Here is a 23,990-nt window from a genome sequence, read left to right on the forward strand (position 1 = left end):
GAATGCAGTTATAAAATGCAATGCTGTTTCTACAAAATTAAGAAAATTGAGTGAAGGAGTGGTGTTGGAACAAAATGATGAAAGGGATGACATTGATCAAGATTCATTCTATGCATATAGTATTTTGTTGAAGTTGCCAATTCCTTGTACAACTACTTAAAGATAAAAATAAAATTTAAAGAATAAAATTAATTTTAAAAAATTTAAATGTTTAAAGTACATTTTACCAACTACATATTTCAGAAATGTACAAAAACAGATCCATTATCCTAAGCCTCTTTATCTGCAATGTGGTTTAATTGAAAAGCCCCTGACTGACCCAAAACCAACAGTTACTGATCACCATTCCTTTCATTTGTGAACATAAATGTCCACTACTGATCTGGAAGATACAAACCTCTGCGTGGTACACACAATGACTTTAACTTCTGGGAAAATAGTTTAAATAATGTAAATTTTAAGATTTACTTTGAGAAAAATGTCATCATTTCTTACAGACATTAAAGGAAAAATTAAATAATATGAGTCTTTCTGCTATTTCTTCTCACCCCTCATACTTCTTTCCTAACCCAGGGGATTACACACTGGCCTAAGTTCCTTTTGTAATTTCACAATTTCCTCAGTTTCACAGAAAAATAATATTTGAATAAAAATTAAGCATACCATCAATCTGTCTTCTCAACTTTACCTCCCAAAGGAATCTGCGTAAATCTCTGACTTCAGTTATCTGCTCTAGTTATTATCAAAAAAAAAAATAAGAAAGAAAGAAAACACCCTTTAACAAGAAATGATTAATTTGCATACTGTTTTAAGTCTTAGAAAGACTTAGAGACACATGGCTTAGAAAAAAATACAAGAGCCATGCGTTTAAAATGGCATGGGAGGAAATCAAGTCCAATAGTAAAGAACATAGTCCTGACATCATGGCAGGGAGCAAGAGAGAGCAGCTTGGAAGAAGGAAAACTGGACACCCAAAGTGAAAGAAGAACCTTTCATTACCACCACCCCCTCCTCCCCTCCCCCTCCAGTAAATCCTCAGGAGTTTCCGCATTGCTTACTAACAATATATAGTGGGAATGCTTTGTGGAAATGGAGAAATGCTGTCTTTTGTTTCAAAGTTAGTCTAGACTGAAGGAGAGGTCCTCCTGCACCTGGCTGACTTCCGGATGACAATCATATTCAAACAAGGAAATTTGATAGAAAAGGTCACATTCCTCCAGTGAAGAGGAAACTGGTAACACCAGTATTTTCATCTGAAGAGTTCTTTTATAACCTGATTGAAAAGAGTGATACAAAGCCCCAAGGGACTCTACACCAGGGGACCCCAAAGAGAAGTGATTTCTACAGAATTCATGCATTCCAAAGAAAAATACAGTTGCTTTTTTTCTGATGGAAAGCACAGAATATTCTGCAACAATGTGATTTATATGGTTCTTGTACATTTCTGACATTTGTTTCATGGAAATTTCCTGGAAACATTTTATTTTTCTGCAAAATGTAGATAGTAACAGACGTGGTAAAGGTAAAAACAGTGGGGTCATTTTCTATGTTCTTGTGTCATTTGGCACAAGATTTTCTACTCGCTATTTCCTACTCAATAATATTTCCAACTCGATATATCATCTTTACACTTTGTTAGGATTCATCAAAACACGAGGCTTACAAGAAGTCACACTTTGAAATTTTTAAATTAGTAAAAGGACCTTCTGTTAAGTTCAAGATAGTTGTTTAGAAAAATAATTAATAGACAACTTCATCAAATTTCTAGGTATGATTAAATATCTACAATTATCATATTTTAATATACCTTTCTTGAAAATTAGATGTAATGAAATACATTTCCAATTATGTGTGAGGATACTGAAACACATTTTATGAATAAATAAATTACTCCATTGAGCTTCCTGCTTCTTTGGGAATGTTTAGAGTTAGTCAAAATATACAAATTTGGTTCATCTAAGTGTAATGGAAAAATAGAGTTTATCATCCAATGCAAAACTGATTTCTCTCCTATGCCATCATAATGATCACAGTTTCTCCAGAGAAACAATTCATACTTTTCAGGAATAATTAACTCCTCCTTTCCCTGAACTGTTTTCTACACCCAGGTAAAACCTTGTCCACAATCACCACCATCAAATAACAATAAGAGCAAACACCCACCATTATTACAATTGAAAATGCCACCACTCCCTGGCTCTGAGGTATTAAAACTACCATTCACAAAACCAAAACCACATAAACCTCTACTTCGCTTGAGAAACCTAAGGATATGTTTTGGTAGCTGTAGCATTAGAACAAGCTTTACGTGCTATTGTCTATTCCTGAGTGGCTGTGCTAAACATTTCTTAAAGGGCAAATTTGCATCTGTGGTACAGCAGAAAGCTTCTGAGGAAACCATGCATAAGAGTAGTAAGTAAGTGCATGGCAGTCTGCTCATCAATCAGTCGGTCCCAGGTATTGTAATTTCATTAAAATATTATCTCCTTTCTTTTAAGAAAAGTATTATTTAAATGACAGTTAACAGACAAAGTTACCTTACCCCCATTCAATAGCAGATACAAAAACCAATATTTTATATACCTGCCTAAAGCTCTTGTGATCTCCGAAATTTGTGAACTTAAATATTCCACTTCACCAAGATTTTAATAAATCTTTCTTCTTTTTTATTAAATTCTAAGGAGAGTCAAAGAATAGACATTTAGAAAGGGAATCAGCAATGGGGGGATGTTTTCAATTCTGTATTATTTTGTGATGTACAGTTATCATAAAAGTCTGGATTTAAGAAACTGAATTCAAGCAGGGCACAGCGACACACAGCTGTCCTCCCAACTCTGCAGGACCCTGACCCATGCTGGCCTGGGAAAAAAAAGCAAGATGTGATCTCAAAAGTGGCCAGAGCAAAATCCAAACCAAACAAGCCACTGTGTTTGAGAGGGGATACGAGGTGTGGGTGAATGGTAGAATCACTGGAGGCATGGTTCAAAAAGTAGAGCAACTGCCAATCAAATACAAAACACACAGTTCAAAATCCAGCACTGGAGAGAAAAAGAGAAAAAAAAAACTTTTCAGCTCTAAAGATTAAATATTTTATTTGAAGGAGTGCATCATTTTTCTTAATATCTGTAAGCCAAATAAAACTTTCTGTCTGCTAAGCTGTATTATGAGTAATCATAACACAAGGTAGAAGAGATACTTCTGAAAGTAAATGACTGTGTGGTTTCTGACCTATTTCCTTAACTTTGCAGTGGTCATATAACCTTGTATACATATCCTCAAAGAGAAAGTGCTGCTGCCGAACTCTTGGGTCTGTGTCAGACCTTCCTTATGCTACACACATACATGTTTTTCAACTAGTCTTCATTTCATGCAGTCGTCATCTCCACTTTAAGGATGAGGAAACGGCCTCAATAATGCTACACCACCTAAAGGTATAATTAGAATGCATATAAGAAAATGATCCAAGTCAACTTCTTTATGTAAAAATTAATAATTTTGACAACTTTAAAAATGTACATTTCTAAATTCCTACTCTTCCCAAGATCTCTCTTTGTCTCTCTGTCTCTGTCTGCCTCTCTCTCTCTCTGTGTCTCTCTCTGTCTCTCTCCTCCCCCTCTCTCCCCCTCTCTTTCTCTCTCAGTCTCTCTGTCTCTCAACTTTGTGGGTCCTGAGACTTGATCTCAGAGCCTGGGTGTGGCCCCTGGCCTTCTTTTGCTCAAGGCTAGCACTCTACCACTTGGGCCATAGCACTATTTATAGCTTTTTCTAAGTGGTTTATTGAAGATAAGATGTGAAATTTCCTGCCCCAGCTAGCTTTAAACTGTGAGCCTCAGATCTCAGCTTCCTGACTAGAATTACAGGCGTGAGCCACCAGCACAGGCCCTAGGAATATATCAAGTAATGGGTGGCTGCTTGCCATATATTCACTCTATATCTACCATCCATTCATTCATTCATTCAGTCAGTCAGTATGTCTGTCTGCAAAAGTCTTTTTGAGCTTTTTTATTCCCACCAGCTATTTTCTAAATGCTAAGCGTATTATGTCCATGATAAATACATGATTTTAACTGGAAGTCACATATTGATCCTAGTAAGAAAATATTTAAAATATACCTGGTACAGAAACATAAAGAATAAAGACCACAAAGAAGTGTAAACAAATCACCAAAACATTCTTCTGTAAAGTCATCCTTCTTTTTATTATGATTTCACTTTTTGACATAATGAACAATTAAAATTTCACATACATCTACTGTGTAGATATTGGGTTTTTCTTATTAAGAAATAAAAATAATACACATGCTCCTAAACTATTATTTCATATTTCTTTTATTTAATATATATGTGTTCAATGAAAACTATTAAATATGCATTCCATTACTTGGAGAATTTTATCATGAAAATTAATATTGTAGCAATCAATCATATTTTGCTGCATATTGGAAATAATAGAATTATTATTATTTTCTTATGCCAGTTCTAGGGCTTAAACTCAAGGCCTGAGTGCTGTTCCTGAGCATTTTTTCTGCTCAAGTTTAGTGCTCTACCACTTATGCCACAGCTCCACTTCCAGCTCTCTCTCTCTCTCTTGTTCTTTCTCTTTCTCTCTCTCTCTCTCTCAATTAATTAGAGCTAAGAGTCTCACTCTCATTCCTTCGTAGGCTGGCTTTGAGCCATCATCCTCATATCTCAGCCTCCTACTTAGCTAGGTTTACAGGCATGAGCCACCAGTGCCTAGCCTAGCACATAATATCCCTTCTTACTGTAGAAAAACACTATTAAACTGCTACTTTTCTATTATTTTTAAATCTCCCTATAATATCTTTCCCCTCTATCATTTTAGTAGCTCTTCATCAACTTGACCCAACTAAAGACATAACAGCACAATGCCTTAAAGAATTTACAGTGCTGTATAGTTATATTCATACTCACATATATACTTTTAAGGCAGATACCAGTTCTGCTAGGGAGCTATTATTCCCCCATTTTATAGAAGCATGTATGGAAGCTTATGAAGGTGGCCTTTTTTGTCTGCTGGTCATCACACAACTAGTTACAAGAAAGTTAAGTATTCATTTTTCTCCAATGCTTTTAATCCCATAAAACTGAGCTCTATTCAATATGAGGATTTGTTTCTATGAAAATAAAATTGGAGTGCATGACCCCATTGATCACAAATTGAATCTATCCTTTCAACACATCATAGCATTTAAGCTGTTGTCTTTTATCATGCAAATGAGCATCCTAATTATACATCCAAGCTACATACACTTACACACCATAACTGTTTCTTAATGCCAATGCTGAAAGCACTCCATATTGGTATTTGTGAACAAGGGATCACAGAGATTGTGAACCAACAGAGGAAAGAATGGGAATGGAAGGGAAGGGAAGAGAAGGGAAGGGAGGGGAAGGGAAGAGGAGACCTGTGGAAACAGAGAGAAGAGACAAACATCCTTCAATGGTCAGACAAATGATTTGCTTTGTTACCACAAAAGTAATCATTACACTGCAACTCCACAGGAACAATGGTAATTGCACAGTGGTTTTTTGTGCTTGTTATCACCTATACTCTGATAACTGAGAAATTAATTTGTGGCACTACTTGTATGTGTCAGCCATGAGCTGTTTCCTTGGTAACAGTACTATGCTATCATAGAGAAGGAATGTTTGGCAATAAAATGAGCAGTCACAGCTGATTATATGGAGAAAGTTCCTATCAAAAACACAGCCAACATAGCACTCATCTCTGGAAAAAAGACTACATTACTTAGTACAAAACAAAACAACTAAAAAACGTTCCCTCTGCTCTAGAGATGTAGATCATGATAACTAGCATATTCAGGAAGAATGGAAATTTGCAGAAAGGTGGATAGAACTGGAGATTATCACGTTAAGCTTAAGAGGACAGATTTGGAAAAATAAATCTTGCATGTTTTCTCTCCTATGGGGAAATTAGGCTTAAACTTTCCCCACCCTTGTGGTAGTTATGTTAATGAGGTGCTGTGGTTCAAATACACAGAGAACAACAGATTGGGATCAGTGAAGCACAGCAATACATACAGCAATAATTCCCTACAGGGGAGTAGAACCAGGACTAATAGTAAAACACTGGCTTTCTTTCACTGTGTGAATCCATAGGACAAGATGGCAGGAGATTCCCCAATTTGTAGCAAAGTCTCGCATTGCACTGATGTAGGCCCAGGTCTATTTCCCAAGTTATCTCAGTGTTAGTGAAGTTAAGACTTACATTGTATCATTTGTATGTATTTTTTTCTATTTATTGTCAAAGTTATATACAGAGAGGTTACATCATACATTAGGCCTTGGGTACATTTCTTGTACTGTTTATTACCTCCCCCTCCTTCCCCCCTCCTCCCTCTCCCCCTTTCCCTCTCTCCCCCATGAGTTGTTCAGTTGGTTTACACCAAATGGTTTTGCAAGTATTGCTTTTGGAGTCATTTGTCTTTTTATCCTTTGTCTCTCGATTTTGATATTCCCTTTCCCTTTCCTTTTACAGCCCAGAGATGAGAGGAAACAAAGACTGCCTAAAACATTAACCATGTAAGGTTCAGTAAGGTAGAATGGCACCTGGGTTTCTCCTTGTTATGCAGAAATGTGGAGTTAAGGACAGACAAAGACACATGTTACTCTTCAGTTAAAAGGAAGGCAGTCCTTGACATCAGGGAATCATGTTCATTAGCCATGTGTTTAACCCTCTCGGTTTTAGTTCCCCTTGGGAAGACAGGTACATTTACATACTGACAGAGTATCTCCTTTATAGACTTAAATTTTATTTTTTTTTTGGCAGTCCTGAGCTTTTATGCTTAAGGCTTGTGCTCTACACTTCTACCACAGCGCCACTTCCAGCATTTTGGTAGCTAATGACATGAGTCTCCCAGGCTTTACTAACCAGGTTAGCTTCAAATGGGGATCCTCAAATCTGAGCCTCCTAAGCAGCCAAGGTTACAGGCCTGAGCCAGGGGTGCCGGTTTTTGTAAAAGAAGACACGAAAGAAAAAGAAGCAGGGGATGCGAAGGGAAATGTAATTGAAGAGGTAAATGTGATTGAAATACACTGTACTCATGTATGCGATTCTCACAATGAAATCTATTATTTTGTTCAATTCATACGAACTAATTAAAAGAAAACCCTACAAAGAGAAGGCACCTAACCATAGCACTTTTCTCTAGCTTTCCTTTCTATTTCCTCCCCTGAAATCATCACCACAGGATTAGAAGCCATACCAAAGTCAACATCCACACAAACATCATCATGGAGGCAGCTGATAGCTATCCCATTCTATGGTATAAAGCAATGACAGCAGACCTGTTTTCAAGCATTGTGCTGAAGAAAATTCATTAAGGAAGACAGAACAGCTACTCTACAGCTCACTAACTACAATGCCACAGAAGGAGAGTTAAATATTTGGCTTCCCTTTAGTTTTTCTCTTTCTGTTCTAGTACAGAAATTTGAGGAGAGATGACATTAAGTTGAAGAGCATTCCTCTACAATGTCTTAAGAATCTGTGAATTCAAGATGTTTAGTGAATGCCTCCCAAACCCTTTAACAGCATAAGAGCGGGAGAAGGGGTGGCTTTGCTAGCTAGCCACGCTACCTGTCTTTCATCTTTCCAGGCTGATCAGAGGTTCAGAATAACAATGGAATAATTGGGGGTACACTTTATCTTGCTAACATTTATTTGCTTCTGCTAAACTAAACATCCTAAGTCTGGCCGAATTTGGGCTATACAGAGGTGAGGGGAGGGAGAAAAATTAAGATATCTTCAAAATAGCCTAGTAAGTCTTTATGAAAATCTATTTTTGGTTTTTTACATAATCACATTTCCAGAGATATGGGTACATCTTAAGATTTATGATAACCTTTTGATAAAGACCATTTCTTTTACTTATGCACTGAAGCATTACCCCAAAATCATCCATTTGGTATGTCACAGGAAATGGCTCACGAAATATGACATTCTGATAACCACCACAGAAGACTTAGGTGACAGACCAAAGTTTATCGGATCTAGTAGTTGGCTCCTAACCACCCATCTTCATTTTTCAAAGTATCGAGCATAGTATATTTTTAATATTTTTGAATAGTTGAACAAAGAACATCCAAGTTCCTCTTTGGCCATTTTCTTAATAAGGAAATAGCACTAGCCTGTATCTATAGTCCCCTGGCTTGAACATCTATTTCTTCAGAGTGATTCAGATCATTAGGAATGTAAATTTCATCCAGGCTCTGGAGGTTCATATGCGTGTAATCCTAGCTATTCAGGAGGCTGAGAACTGAGAAGCACAGTTGAAGGTCAGCTCAGATAGGAAAATCCTAGAGGGTCTTAACTCTTATCTCCAATCTCCAATTTCCCACCAAAAACTAGAAAAGGAGCTGTGGCTCAAATAGAAGAGTAATAGCCATAATTGAAAAGGAAACTCAAGGACAGTGTCCAAGCCCTGAGCTCAGGTTCCAAAACTGACACAAAAATAAATAAATGAATAAACAAATAAATAAATGTAAGCTAGTCTTATAACCAACTAGGTACACCTAGAATGATCACAAAGCAGGCCAACAAACCATGGTTTAACAGAATTCTCAAAGAGAAATGACCCCACTTTTGGTATTATGAATTGCTATTTAAGCAGTACATGACCACAAGGAAAGTTTCTTCTTACACTTGAGACTCTCCTTCCACATGACATTAACAATAACATCAACCATTCCATGTGATGCTTATTGGGGAGAAATAAGACAATGCACCCAAAATATGTGGCATAGTATGGCAATGCTGAAAGGTTATATCTGAATAGGCATTTATGTTCCTTAAGGCCTCAGCTATACTCTGTATAACCACGTGGATGAGTAAAAACCTAAGATCTAGACTATCAAAACATTGCTGTTTGTTATGTAAAATTGTAGATATTTTGCAAATTCAAGCTATAAAACAAAGATAAGAACAGTACTTTAAAAGAGGAATCTCTACCTCAGATTGTCCTAGGAATAAAAGGAGACTCTATCCAAAACAAATATAAACAAAAAGCTGGGTGTGGTTCAAGAGGGAGAATGCCTGGTTAGCAAGTATAACTTCAAACCCCACAGTCCAAAAATTGATGATGGTAATGATAATTATGATGATAATTAACTGAGAAAATACATGTAAGTTGTGAAGAAATGTTATTGGCATATGATAGGTAAGCAATGAATTATAAGTATTACCATTGACTTCTTCATTTTCATAATGCCTGTACTTTACTGTTCATCTTCCACATGGTGTACATACTCCAGCCCTGTGATAGATGATGTACTAATGAAGAGACTGAAAACAGAGCAGACTTTGCAGTCAGATGCAGGGTCAATTTACCCCTTTGCCATTAAGAGAATCCCAATTCACACACTGTTGAACATTTCCCAATTTCCATTTTTCACCCATGAAAGGATGGTGGTGATAGCTCTGCTTTCTCATTAGCATGAAAATAAAATGCATCTCATTTGCAACTAGGAACTAAGCACTAAACTGTCTTAAAATTATTGACCTAGCACCAAGTTTCAAGCACCCTGTCCTCTCCATCATTCTCAAAGAGAGCCAGCTCATGCTTATATGAAGGCAGCCCTGGAACTCTATGAATCTAATCCCATCACAAGTGGTGCACTTGTCTTAGCCATGGAAAGACACATGGAGGCAGAGCTTTGCAGAGTGGTGAACTCATGAGCTCAAGTAAGGACAGCAGGTTACCATAATGTGGGAGCAACACTTCCTTCTAGAAAACACTAATGACTAAATGAGCATTACTGTTTGAAGTGGTCTTTATTGAAATGATCAATTAATAGATTGTCAAGGAAGCTGGAAATTTCCAGGGACAGAGACACAGCTTCAAGAATAAATTCTCACAGTGATGGGCTTCTGAAAGCCCATGCTGGCTCTATCTAGAATATCAAAGGTGAAGCACAAATTAGGCGATCCATCCTAATCTGAAATAAACATGTGTGGTCACCCTATGATTTCTGTCTTTATCCCAGTCTGACCCATTTTTTGAGATTGTACCTCAAGATGATTTCCTGCAGAGCTTTTGCTGAGAATACTTTAATCCATTTTCTTAAAAATGTCTAGCAAAATGATTGGGGTTTTGATGGCTTATCAGAACTCTTTTGTTTCAAATGAAAGAAAAAAGATAATCTTCAGTGTGTGTGACTGAAGGGTTTTATACCTGCCGTGTTGAATTGTTCCACTGGAAGAGAGAAGAAGTCTATATGGCCAAGAATAAAACCTTGCTGCCACCTAGATTCTCCCTCAATTTATTCAACTTTCCCAGTTTACCCATTACAACTGGCACTTATACTTCTCACCACCTCAACTGTATTCTGAGTAGCTATTTGATCAAGTAGAAAGCTAAGAGCCATACTATCAAAGAATCTGAATCCCATATTTTCTGTTTTCCACATTAATTTAGGATATGTGGGGAGTCAAAAAAGTAAAACAAATTGGGCAGCCGTGGCTCATACCTGTAATCCTAGCTACTCAGTTGCATGAGATCTGAGGACGATGATTCAAAGTCAGCCCAGGTAGGAAATTTCATGAAACTCTTATCTCCAATAAACTTTAAAAAAAAACAAAACAAAACTGGCAAGTGGTTCTGTGGCTAGAGTGGTAGAGCCCTGGCCTTGAGTAAAAAGAAGCTCAGGGACAGCACTCAGGCCTTGACTTCAAGCCCCAGGAATGGCAAAATAAGGTAGTGGTAAAAATAATACTTTAAAAGGATACTATATACCTCAAAAGATTGTCATGGGAATTAAATGAATACGGTTGGGCCATTTCAACTACTCATGAGGCAGCAATGAGTATTACAATGCAAGGCTAGCCTATGCAAAAGTATGACACTCAAAAAAAAATCCAAAAAACAAAACAAACAAACTAAAGCACAAAAGAACTGGGGAGTGGCACAAGTGGTTGAGTGCCTGCCTAGCAAGTGTGAGTTCAAGCCCCATACTGCCAAAAAAAAAATGATGACAACAATTAAATGAGCAAACATATGTAAATGATGGAAAAAGGTTTTGAGATAAGATAGGCATGCAAAATATTGCGGTTATTGTGGGGCACACCTGGAAGTCAACTAGCTGGCCCTGCCCGTTTCTCAGTCTTGGGGCCACATGTAGTTAAGATGGAGGCGCCTAACAACAATGCCCAGCTGCTACAAGTGTCTTTGGTTATGACTCGGAGGCGGTTCTGTGGGCTGTGATGCCTCGGCTCTTCCGCCCTTGATGGACAGCCCATGCCTCCCCTTCCTGCTGATCTTAGACCTGATTGGCTCCTGTGCTTTATATTAGTGGCACGTACTTCCCCAATAAACGAGATCTTGCTTTGACTAGACTCCCAGGCCATCTGATTGTCCTCCAGGGAGGGAGGGCTGGGTGCAGGCAGCCTGCCGACCCTTCTCCTTTCCTTTCTTGGCTTGTCCGGGCTGGGGCATGCTTTCCCCATTTCTCCCACGAGTCAGGGGAGTGCAGGGGGAGGGGGGGAAAGACCCTGACAATGGTGCCCAATGTGGGGCACGAGGATGTGTAGGTTTAAGTTTTAGATGACCTGAGGTAAGGGTATCCCCAAAAAGATGGGCAATCTCACACTAAAAGTGAAATTTGTCGAGCCAAACCAAGCGAGTTCTGAGGTAAGGGTATTCCCGAAAAGATGGGACAATCTCACACCAAGCTTTAGACAACCCAATGTAAGGGTATCCCCAAAAGAGATGGGGCAATCTCACACTAAGCTTTAGATGCCAGGAAAATGAGCAAAGAAGACTGTTTAAGGAAGAAGAAAGGAGGGGTGTGAAGTGGAATGGAGTGGAAGCAGACAGACTAGAGGAGCAGAGTGGAAAGCTGAACCCGGCTGCCTGGAGGAGTGGTGCAGAGCCCACCGAAGCCAACCAGAGGAACAAGACGCTGGAGGAGGACCAGGAGGAGGCCGCCAAGAGGAGAAGCAGCAGCCAGAAGGGCAAGAGGAAAGGGGGCCAGCCGGGCCTGGGAGCAAGTGCAAGGGAGTTCACGTGCCTCAAGGGCATCTGCCCCTGGAACAAGAAGCGGCCTGGTGTGGGACGTGGCCTCCCATGCGCTGGCAGCAGGCGAGTGGCGAGTGGCGGCGCTACTTAGGACCAGCGCGCCCATGAGGGAGCGCGTTACGTGGTACAGTGCTGAGGGCTCTGGCGCAGGACAATGCGCAGCTACTCATCAACCGGCTGTGGGGCCCTGGCGGGAGCGCGTGGTGTGGAAATGGCGGCCCCAAGAACGCCGAGGACGTGACCTGCTGCTGGGCACTGAAGAGTTCCGAGGACAGCTGCCCCATGCAGTAACAGGGCTCCCTCTTGAGTGTCAATCTCTTCCCCTCCCCCCCAGCAAAACAAAAAGGGGGAGATGTGGGGCACACCTGGAAGTCATCTAGCTGGCCCCGCCTGTTTCTCAGTCTTGGGGCCACGTGTAGCTAAGATGGTGGCGCCTAACAATGCGCAGCTGCTACAAATGTCTTTGGTTATAACTCGGAGGCAGTTCTGTGGGCTGTGACGCCCTGGTTCTTCTGCCCTTGATGGACAGCTCATGCCTCCCCTTCCTGCCGATCTTAGACCTGATTGGCTCCTGTGCCTTATATTAGTGGCACGTACTTCCCCAATAAATGAGATCTTGCGGCAACTTGACTCCCAGGCCGTCTGATTGTTCTCCAGGGAGGGAGGGCTGGGTGCGGGCGGCCTGTAGACCCTTCTCCTTTCCTTTCTTGACTCTTCCGGGCCAGAGTGCGCCTTCCCTGTCTCTCCTGCGGGTCGGGAGAGCACAGGAGTGGAGGGGGTGTCACTAGAGACCCCGACAGGTTATTATTACTGTTGATGTCTCTAAGTTTTTAATAAATGAAGTTCATCTCAAATTTAATTCTGCTTCAACTCTTTTCAATCATTTCAACCTTTCCTGAACTTCCTCACACCTTGCTCCTCCATTCTTAGAAATTCTGTATGAGCAGTACCACATCCACAAACAAAGCTGCCCACGTGTGCACGAAGCCAGCACCCTGGTATCAACACGGTTGCTACCTATCTGCTCTCCACATAGCATGGCAACAAACAGCTTACTTAATTTGATGGGCTTCTCTTTTCCATAGAAACTCTTTGATTATTACTATTATCACTATTATTATTATCAGTATTGTGCCAATCCTGGGGCTTGAGCTCAGGTCCTTATACTCTCCTTTAGCTTTTTTGTTCAAGGTGGTTGCTCTATCATGTGAGGCACACTTCCACTTCCAGCATTTTTCCAGTTAATTAGTTCATGGGTTCTCTTGCCCAGGCTGCCTAGGAATTATGATTCTCAAATCTCAGCCTCTTGAGTAGCTAGGGTTATAGGTGTGAGCTACTGATGCCTAAGACCCCAAAGCCATACTTTCAAGCATTCTTTCTGTTCTGATTTCCAAGCCAGGCCCAGACCATTCCTTCATCCTCACTAGATTATCTTCTACATTTAAAAAATGAATGTTGAAAGGGAAAGCTCTCATACAGGGCTGGTGTCGCTGCCCTCTCCTTCCTTCAGACCTTCATCCCAAGATTGGTGCCAGACCATCTTCTTTTCCCATGGGACTCCTCATAGTGTAACTGGATTCTCTGCCGCTCCACCTTCTCTAGAGCCCCAGGCCATGACTGTGACTTCTTCTGTTATTTTCTAGGACCTCCTTATTACCATTTAACGATCTTTCACTATGACAAACTGATAACCTTTTTTCCAAGTCCTACACATCTTTACACTGGTATCTGGCCAAAATGTGGGGAAAGAACAAGAAGCAGAAGCAGAAGAAGAAGCAGAAGGAGGAGAAGAAGGAGAAGGAGAAGAAGATGAGGAGGAGGAGGAGGAGGAGGAGGAGGAGGAGGAGGAGGAGGAGGAGGAGGAGGAGGAGGTTTGTTGGTCATTTCCATGTCCTTTTCTTTCCATTCATTCATTTGTTTATTCATTAATTCATTCTTCCATTCATGACATAAGCTGGCTAGAAATTATATAAGGTAGTTAAAGAAAGCAAAGCTAAGGTAAGCATATCTGAAAGAACTAGAAGTGAACACAAGCATGGTGCTGGATGCCTGGGCAACAACAGATGGAAAAGCCTACTTTCCTCCACATTTTCCTTTTTTCCCTGTGCTCTCTAAAATTATTTCATTGTTCCCCCCTTTTTTCCATTACTCACTTTTTATCCATGCACAATATCACATCTCTGTTTAGTTATGCTTTCCATTTCTGTACTTATTTATTTTTATAAAAGTAAGAACTATCATTTATTGCCTTACTCAAGGCTGTCTAATCTTCATGCAAACTTAATACGACAGATCTCCTTTAATTCCTCCTGAAGAAAGCTAGATCGACCACAAAATGAATAAAATTAAAATACTTCAATATGTCACCTGAGCCTTCACTTTGCAAAGGGCACTATGTGTAATAGCAAAACCAGAAAAAACTGGCAAAGAAGCCAGATTGCAGTGGGCTAAGGAATGAATGAGAGGTAAAAGCATGCAGTCTTGCTGCGCATACTTGAAATTCAGAAAGCTTGGCAGTGAAATGCTTGCCAGTTAACTCTGGAGTTAGAACAGAGCACAATCCTGACAGTTGACATCAGTTCATTCTTTTCAGGTTGTAAAACCATTTAATTATGAACAAATGAAGCCCTAATGATTAAGACAATCTTTCCTCTGCTCAAATATTAACTACCAAGTTTTCAGAGGATAAGACTCTTCAGTTTCTGCATAAACTCCTTCTTTAGTATCCACAGTGACAGACTATACAGTGACCCATATGATTGTTAAAAATCCCCATTCTAGTGTCACAAGTGCTCAGACTCTTCTTTAAAAGGGTCATCAAAGTTATCCACAAAATTTCAAGGGATCCCTGTGGGGTTGTGGGACTCAAACTAGGGGCCTGGGCACTGTCCCTGAGCCTTTTTGCTCAAGGTTAGCACTCTACCACTTTGAGCCACAGTGGCACTTCCAGTTTTTTAGTGGTTAATTGGAGATAAGAGTCTCACCAGGGACTTTTCTGCACATGCTGGCTTTGAACTATGATCCTCAGATCTCAGTCTCCTGAGTAGCTAGGATTACAGGGGTGGTCCATTTGGTGCCTGGCAGGGAGAGGAGGCTGTTCTTTCTAATGCAGACAACCCAGATCCTTGGGCCTATATCACTTTCAAAAAATACTAGATTACTGAAATACTCGATTTCTGATTTCAAGTTATTCTTTAAAAATCAGACCCTATAGCAATATTTTGTGGTATGTATCATCCTAATTCTAATCCTTTTTTTTTTTTTTTTTTGCCAGCCCTGGGCCTTGGACTCAGGGCCTGAGCACTGTCCCTGGCTTCTTTTTCGCTCAAGGCTAGCACTCTGCCACTTGAGCCACAGCGCCACTTCCGGCTGTTTTCTGTATATGTGGTGCTGGGGAATCAAACCCAGGGCTTCAAGTATAGGAAGCAAACACTCTTGCCACTAGGCCATATTCCCAGCCCTCCTCCTAATTCTTAACATCTGGAAAACAATACCAGATGAGAAGAAGGGATAGGAGGTGGAAAGGATGAGGGAGGGGAAGGATGGAAAAGAACAGAGGAGAGGAAAAGGAAAAGGAGATGAGAGGGATGAAACAAGAAAGAAAGGAAAGAAGGAAGAAAAGAAGAAAGGAAGGAAGGAATATCTGTTTAAAACAACAACAACAAACTGATACAGGAAAAGGCAATTTGTACATGATTCACATCTTAGTTCTTGCAGCTTCACAACATAGAAATTTATTAATCTTTTCAAAGGAATACATTCTTCTCTCAAACCAAAGGTATGAAATCATTACAAAAAAGCAAATTAAATATATTAAAAGCTGCATAATTATCTTGTTTGTGTTGCTAAGGTTATTAGCTTGCATGCAATGTTTTTAACCTAATTCCCATTTGGAGTTACATATCAGCATGCAGATTTGGCAAGCCAGCCAGGAGGAAGGCCACAATTCCTGCTGTGTTAAACTCACTGAAACAAGTAGAAAAAAATGAAAGCTTTATTGCATCTTGTTCCTCTTTTACTATTTTGTAATTGGACTACGCTACAGGAAGTACTTTTCTCTCTAATATATCACTCAGTTGCTATAATAATTTTGTCACTTCATGTTCTTCTTTACCTATAACATAAAAATTTCTGAATTATTACTGAATGTCAAGAAGTAATGCAACACGACAGGCAAAATGTTTAGAACATTTATCAGCAAAGGTGTATTAGGATGTCTTGCAGTGGCAATCACTCTTAATAACCTGACTAAATGTGTATCTTGACAAGGGAAATAAAGGTAGAACTTCTATTCTGATATCAATGAAGTTGAGCCTACATGAAAGCAGAGAGACAACCGATGTTCTAGGAAAAAAAATCATATCTGATTTAAAAGAAGTATAAATAGCATGTGCTTCATTCAAAGTTAATAAAGTTGATTCTCATACTTGATTATTAAACGTAATAAAGGTGAAGATCAGTCCACTTGCAGACAAAGTAAATGTGAAATCCTGTCATGAAAACTGTTATTTTAGAGTTATAGTCTATGGTGATTTTATGCTACCAATATATTTTACGTTACTTGCCAAAACAAATTACTTTGATAAAAGTTCTGAGATCACCAGGTGCCAGTGGCTCAGTTTTATAATCCTAGCTATTCAGGAGGCTTGAAATCAGAGGTATATGATTTAAGGCCAGCCAAGGGAGGAAATCAAAGAGACTCTTATGCCCAATAAACTACTCATTAAAAACTGACATGGAGCTGTGTCTTAAGTGGGAGAGCACTAGCCTTGAGAAAAAGAAGCTTACGGATAGGGCCCATACCCTAAGTTCAAGACCCAGGACTAGTATTCATGCACACATCCATGCATGCATGCTTGTGCATGGGTATGTGCGTGTATATGCACACACATACAGACATGGATCAATGAAAAGTGTATTTTAGAAAATACTTGGGGCTGGGGATATAGCCTAGCGGCAAGAGTGCCTGCCTCGGATACACGAGGCCCTAGGTTCAATTCCCCAGCACCACATATACAGAAAACTGCCAGAAGCGGCGCTGTGGCTCAAGTGGCAGAGTGCTAGCCTTGAGCGGGAAGAAGCCAGGGACAGTGCTCAGGCCCTGAGTCCAAGGCCCAGGACTGGCAAAAAAAAAAAAAAAAAAAAAAAAAAAAGAAAATACTTGGGAATTGTCATGCATATTTTCCTAGATTCCAAAGAGTATAATCATTTTTAAAGTGAAAATAATTTGCACTAGAATTATTTTGCTCACTGAAGTAATGAAGTTCATTTAAATAGTTTTTAAGTGGGAGGTACTTTAGAACAACTTGCTGAATAGCAAAGAAATTACATTTCTGAAGAGTGATAAAATGCCTTGTCACTGTATATTTAGTACCAAAAAAAAACAAATTTTGTCATTATTCTATGTTATTTTTCTTCACCTCAATTCCCATTAAATGTCAAAACCCAGGAGGGATAAAAAGAGCATATGAGCTGGGTGCCAGTGATTCATGTCTGCCATCCAAGCTACCCAGGATGCTGCAAATTCAGGAACACCATTCAAAGCCAGCCCAGGCAGGAAAGTCTGGGAGAATTTTATATCCAATTATTCACCAAAAATCTGGTAGTCAAGATGAGGCTCAATGTCAGAACTCTAGTTCAGAGACAGAGTCCAGGCCCTGAGTTCATTGTGTGTGTGTGTGTGTGTGTGTGTGTGTGTGTGTGTGTACATAAATTGTTTTCTCCATGACCTAACATCCAATGTAAAGCTTTCTTTAAATAGCATTTGTTCTTAAAGTTCTGGTGGTATTCACTGATGATCCTGCTGGAAATGCCCCACATGATTTTATTCCACAGAAAACAAATCAAATTTCCTCAGAAAGGCACACAGTTGCGAATATTATAATAGAAAGAGAAACCAATTAGGTATAATCACACAAATCACATCCTATAGAACAGTGTTCCCAAACTCATTATATGTGAAGTCTCCAGATTTTAAGATATGACACAAAGTCATTAAGAAAAATAAATGCATACATTCATTACATTAAACTTTAATTAGACATACCATACAATGTATATCTGGCTTCTCTATTCCCCACAGAATCTCACCAATATTTGTCTTCCCATGTTACAGTCATTTGATTGTGTTCATCCAGGTGTAGCACACTCAATGATATAGACCTCTCTCCCGAGAAGAGGAAATTAAAGAAATTAGAAGATAACAGGTTGCATATTCTAGCTGTAAAAACAGACACTTTACAAAAGGTAAAAGTGTTTAAGTGGTCATATAAAAGGCTCAGTTAAAATGAATTTAATTTTCTCTCATAGAATTTTTTAACCTGTAATTCTGAGCATTGAATTGAGTTGACAGGATCAAGTTATACTTAATTGTTCCTTATTTATTGAGACCAATTAATAACTAATTCTTATCAAAGTAGTGGATTCTTCCATTTATATAGGAATATTTCATTGTAAATGATATATATGTATGGATATATTTATTAATATATGGTCATATTACTGGAAGAGTCCACTGCTTGTGGTTTTGAAACAAAGTGTTATGGTGTTGAAAAAATTAATTTGGCATTTGCTCAAGTTTGCTAAAACAAATGAACTATGTAACTTGAGAATAGAAAAAGAAAGGGGGAAAGGTGGGCTAACAAGAAATGAGTGACACTGACCAAGAAATGTTGTATTCATTGACTTCTGGAAATGTTATTCCTTTGTTCAGCTACTTGATAATAACAATGCATAAATAAATATATCATAAGGCAAATAGAAAAAAGTGCTTAAACAAACAATGACATGGCTACATCTTGATTGATTTAAACAGAATATAAATTGAAAAATAAGTCATAGGTATTAAGGAGATTACTAAAAATCACACTGAATCCAAGGACAAATTAAATAAAAATAGAATCCTGGGAATATTAGAGACTAAGAGGTTAAAACAAATGAAGTGTGGTTCTGAGATGCTGCCTTTGAAAGCATTTAGGCCTGTGTCTGGTATTTAGGAGGTTGATACAGAAAAAATAATGACATACACATTGAAAATAAACATAAAAGAAATAGATGAAGCTGGGCGCTGGTGGCTCATGCCTGTAATCCTAGCTACTCAGGAGGCTGAGATCTAAGGATTGTAGTTCAAATCCAGCAAGGGTAGGAAAACTCGTGAGACTTCTCTACAACAAATCACTACAAAGCCAGAAGCAAATTTGTGACTAACATGGTAGAACACAATCCTTGAACAAAATAGCTCAGAGTCAACATTCAGAGTCTGAGTTCAAGCCTCAATACTAACACCAAAAAGAGAGTGAGAAAGAGAGAAAAAAAAGGACAGAAGAGAAAAGAAGGAGAGTAGAGTGGAGAGGGGAGAGAGGAAAGAGGATGGAAGGAAGAAAGGGAGGGAGGGAGGGAGGGAGGGAGGGAGGGAAGGAGGGAAGGAAGGAAGGAAGGAAGGAAGGAAGGAAGGAAGGAAGGAAGGAAGGAAGGAAGGAAGGAAGGAAAGAGGAAGGAAGGAAGGAATAAGGTCACCAAAAGAAATGAATGGATGTAGGCAAGGAAAATGCCAGAGTGAACACTTTCTAGCCTGCCATATTTTAGACAAAAGAAACACAAGTGAAGGGTTATTTTCCTGAAATGAACTGAAATGAAGTATAAAAACAATTTCCTTCTCCACTGATCATATCACATTATTGCTAATATGCAACAAGCACATGCCTTTCATAACAAAACACTGTGCTAGGAGATTTCAAATTCTAAATGTAATTTGCAAGTCACATGCCACCCATCAGCCTCCCAAAATAACACACATTTAATGCTATTGAAGATCTGAGAATGCAGGATAACTAGGCAAACTACAATTGCTAAGAGGTGAAGGTTTTCTCAAGAATGTATGACAAACAGTACAAGAAATGTACCCAAGGCCTAACGTATGAAACTGTAACTTTTCTGTACATCACTTTGACAATAAATAAGAAAAAAATAAGTGAACAAATAAATAAAAAAATCATGAAAACAGAATGTATGAGTAAATCAATGAAACCATCTGTCATCATAAGAAGGAGGTATACAACATTGAAGTTGGAACTTCCCCACTGAAGAAAGCAGAGGATAAAGAGCAAAAGTAATAATGACTACAGGGTAGACAGACAGTGAAACAAATGAGCAACGAGGAGCCTGAAGCAATGTAATATGCACTGAAATTCTTAGCTTTAAATAATCCTTGGAAGATCTAAAACATTTTCATTGCCAATCACAAAAAGCCTAAGGTTATTAACTTTAAAAAGTAATTAAAATTTTAAATTAAAACTTGATATATGCCAGTTGCTGGCTGCTCACACCTGTAATCCTAGCTACACAGGAGGCTGAGATCTGAGGACTGAGGTTTGAAGTCAGCTTAGGAAGGAAAGTCCTTGGGGCTCTTATCTTTAACTAGAAAAAAATAAAGCTAGAAATGGAGCTGTGGCTCAACAGGTAGAAGTGGTAGAGCACTATCCTTGAGCTAAAAAAAAATAATAAAAGCTTAAGAACAGAGGCCAGGCCCTGAGTTCAAGCCCAGGACTGATGCATACACTTGCACACACACACACACACACACACACACACACACACACACATCGTGATACACATATATTTGGTAAATCATAATCAGGTCTAATTGTACATACAAACCAAACAGAGAGAGAGAGAGAGAGAGAGAGAGAGAGAGAGAGAGAGAGAGAGAGAGAGAGAGAGAGAGAGAGATTGTATGTGTATGTCTTGCAATGTAGCTCAGACTGGCCTAGAATTCATTATCCCTTTGCATTAGCCTTCAGAGTGCTGGAACTATATGCATGTAACATCATACATAAATTTAGATCTTTATATTTAAAACACCTCAGGGGGGGAAAGGGCAAGGGGGGAAGGGGGGTATGAGGGACAAGGTAACAAACAGTACAAGAAATATATCCAATGCCTAACGTATGAAATTGTAACCTCTCTGTACATCAGTTGGATAATAAAAATTTGAAAAAAATATCATTATTTCCTCTTTTTTACTATTCCCAATATAGCCTTATTGTTATTACTAAGTGTTGTGCCAAAGAGTTACATAAGTCAGGTAGTAAGTAAATTTCTTGCTTGCTTGCTTTTTTGACAAAGTCACCCCCTTTTTCCCAAGATTCCCCCTTTCATCCTTGCTGACAAGTTGCTTAGGTCATTTTCCACATAGTGGATACTGAATAGCTGACTGCATTTGTTTACTCTTCCTCCCTCCCTTATTGTAGTCTCCCTGACACTCCCCAAAAAATAAAAGAAAAATTCTAAAGCAAAAACATACACCAACACCAAAAACTATAATAACAATAAAAATCGCATGTTTCCATTTCCTGGAGTTGGTTTGATAAACAGTATTTTAAATGTTCAGAAAAGTTACACCTTTGTGTTTCTCCCCTAAGAGTATCTGGCTGTGGGTGTCTGAAGGCCTATAATCTTGTACAGTTTATCATTCCAAGTTATACTTTAAATCTAGCTTCTATGTATGAGAGAAAACATGCATCATTTGCTTCTCTGAGCTTGGCTTACCTCACTTAGCATGATTCCTTCTAGGTCCATCAATTTCCCTGAAAACATCATAGTCTTATTCATTCTAATGGATTAGTAAAAGTTCATTGTGCATAAGTATCACATTGCTTTTATATACACTCATCTATTATTGTAGGGTATGTAGCCTGTTTCCATAACTTGGTTATTGGGAATGGTACAGCAATGAACATGAATGCACAAGTGTCTTTATCATATCCTGAACTGTAATTATCTGGAAAGTTTCCAAGAGCAGAGATGATTTGATTATTTGAAATTCCTTGGTAAATTTAATTATGCCCACTATTTCTATGCATCATCATATTTAAAATTGCTTGATTGCTCTATATGGGCATTGTTACCCACAGGCAGGCAAAACGTAATATATGCATGCAATTATGTAGATATGTATAGATGTTCTTTTTTTGCTCATCTGGTTGTAGGTTTCAGAGTCCAGATGTTTCTGGACAACCTAAAGCATTTAGCTATAGAAATATTTCTGAGAAAACATTTTTTCCACATCCCTAAAACATACAGGTGACTTGGTAGAAGAACTGAAATGAAAATCAATTGTTACAATGACCTCACATAAGTAGAATCTAACCCTGAGTACGTGTGAATTGTATGGGATACCTCCTGGACTATCAAACCATCCTGTTTGGTGTCTGTAGGATGTCCCATATCAGGAAATACCTGTGAGGCTGCAAGTTTTGAAGCCTGAAATTTGTTTAGGCTAGGCTCAACCTAGTGCCCCAATATTCTTAAAATATTGAATATTTTTTATTTATATGGAATTGTTTACCATTTATTATGTACAAAAATAGTAAATTCCTTTAAAGAAGTAAAGGTCTGTGTGCTTGTTTCACAACAAACAAGTAATATTATTCCCCAAACATCTGTATCGATGATATTTAGATTTCCACCTGATTCTTACTTATGGGTGAGAAATGTCTCACACAATGTTTCTGCAGAATATGAAATTATGAACAACATCTGAGGGGTTGAAGGAAACCATGAAATATGAAGGAACCATATGACAATGACAAATATAATACCAGAAAGTAATTTAACCTTATTGTAAACCATTTTTCTTTCCCATCTAAAAAGGGGAAAAAAGGATTACTCTAAACTCTTCTGAAAGATATGGGAAGATACAGGCAAGATAATTGGTTTGTAAACAGAGTACAGATATCCACTGAAAGGATTACCTGTGCGTGCCCACAAAACCACCTGTCTCCACTAAAAGGTGGTGTTATGGATGATCATCACAAAAAATTACATATATCCTTATTTTATTCTCGAGCCAAAGTAATGGGCCTAAAAATGGGAAAGGGCTATAAACGTTAGGAAAGGGGATAAATAAAACTAAATTTCTCAGACTCCCTAGAAGAAAGTAGGATTCAATGTTAAGCATATTTATATGTAAACATGTAATGATTTATTATAAAACATATTATATAATATATGCTGTATTGTCTATCATGTTTTATAATACAATATACCATAGCATATTATATAATGTACATGTGTATAGTATATGTATACACTTTTACTTTATATTCATTTAAATGAACTATATGTTCACTTAAATAGGCATTTTGTATTCACTTACATATATCATTATCTATATTAGTTAATGAAATACCTACAACTTTATTCTTTAATGCAGTTTTTACGTTAAGAAAATGTACTAACATGGTATGTGTATCTCCTTGCTTTGATTAAAACAACAACAACAAAAAAAACTAAAAATTTCTTTTTGTTTTTGTCCCAGTACTGTGGTTTGGTCTCAAAGGCCCAAAGTCTCACTTCTCTTTTATTACTTCAAGGCTGTTGGCCTACCATTCATTCCACAGCTCCACTTCAAGCTTTTTGCTGATTAATTCGACATAAGAATCTCTCTGATTCGCCTGCCTAATGCAGACTTCAAACTAGCCCAGGCATATGGGATCCTGCAATCTTAGTCTCCTGAACATCTAGTATTTCAGACATGAGCCACCAACACCCAGTTAATAGTGAATTGTGTAATGGAATCTAGGTTCCAATTCTGACTCCTCCAACTTTATACCATGTGCCCCAAGTACTTTTCCCATGATTCTTTTTTCAAAGTTGATATCACTACAAGAATGGGATTTCAAAAAGAAAGCAAGATGTTCATAAGCTAGACAGAGAGGCAAGAAAAACAGGAAGTTTCAGCCTGTTTAGCAGGAGGTTTTTGAACAAGATTAAAAGTATCCAGGAACATGGTTGACAAAGAAGACAATGCTGGATAATGAAGGTACCTGCAAGACAGGGTAGGAGTGAGAAATATGTATTTTATTTTCAGTAAAATATGAAGCCATTGGAAGATACATTACAGTGGTTGTTGTTGTTTAATGAAGTTCCCTCCAGTTC

At 38.5% G+C, this 23,990-nt stretch overlaps 1 protein-coding gene across 3 annotated transcripts in view; it reads right to left on the bottom strand.

Annotated features, from left to right (window-relative positions):
- The window catches only part of Dpyd (dihydropyrimidine dehydrogenase), a 706,501-nt gene that overhangs the window by 621,205 nt on the left and 61,306 nt on the right, over nt 1–23,990 (bottom strand). The window lies entirely within an intron of this gene.

The sequence above is a fragment of the Perognathus longimembris genome, chromosome 7, assembly GCF_023159225.1.
Source record: "Perognathus longimembris pacificus isolate PPM17 chromosome 7, ASM2315922v1, whole genome shotgun sequence".
Lineage (NCBI taxonomy): Eukaryota > Metazoa > Chordata > Mammalia > Rodentia > Heteromyidae > Perognathus > Perognathus longimembris.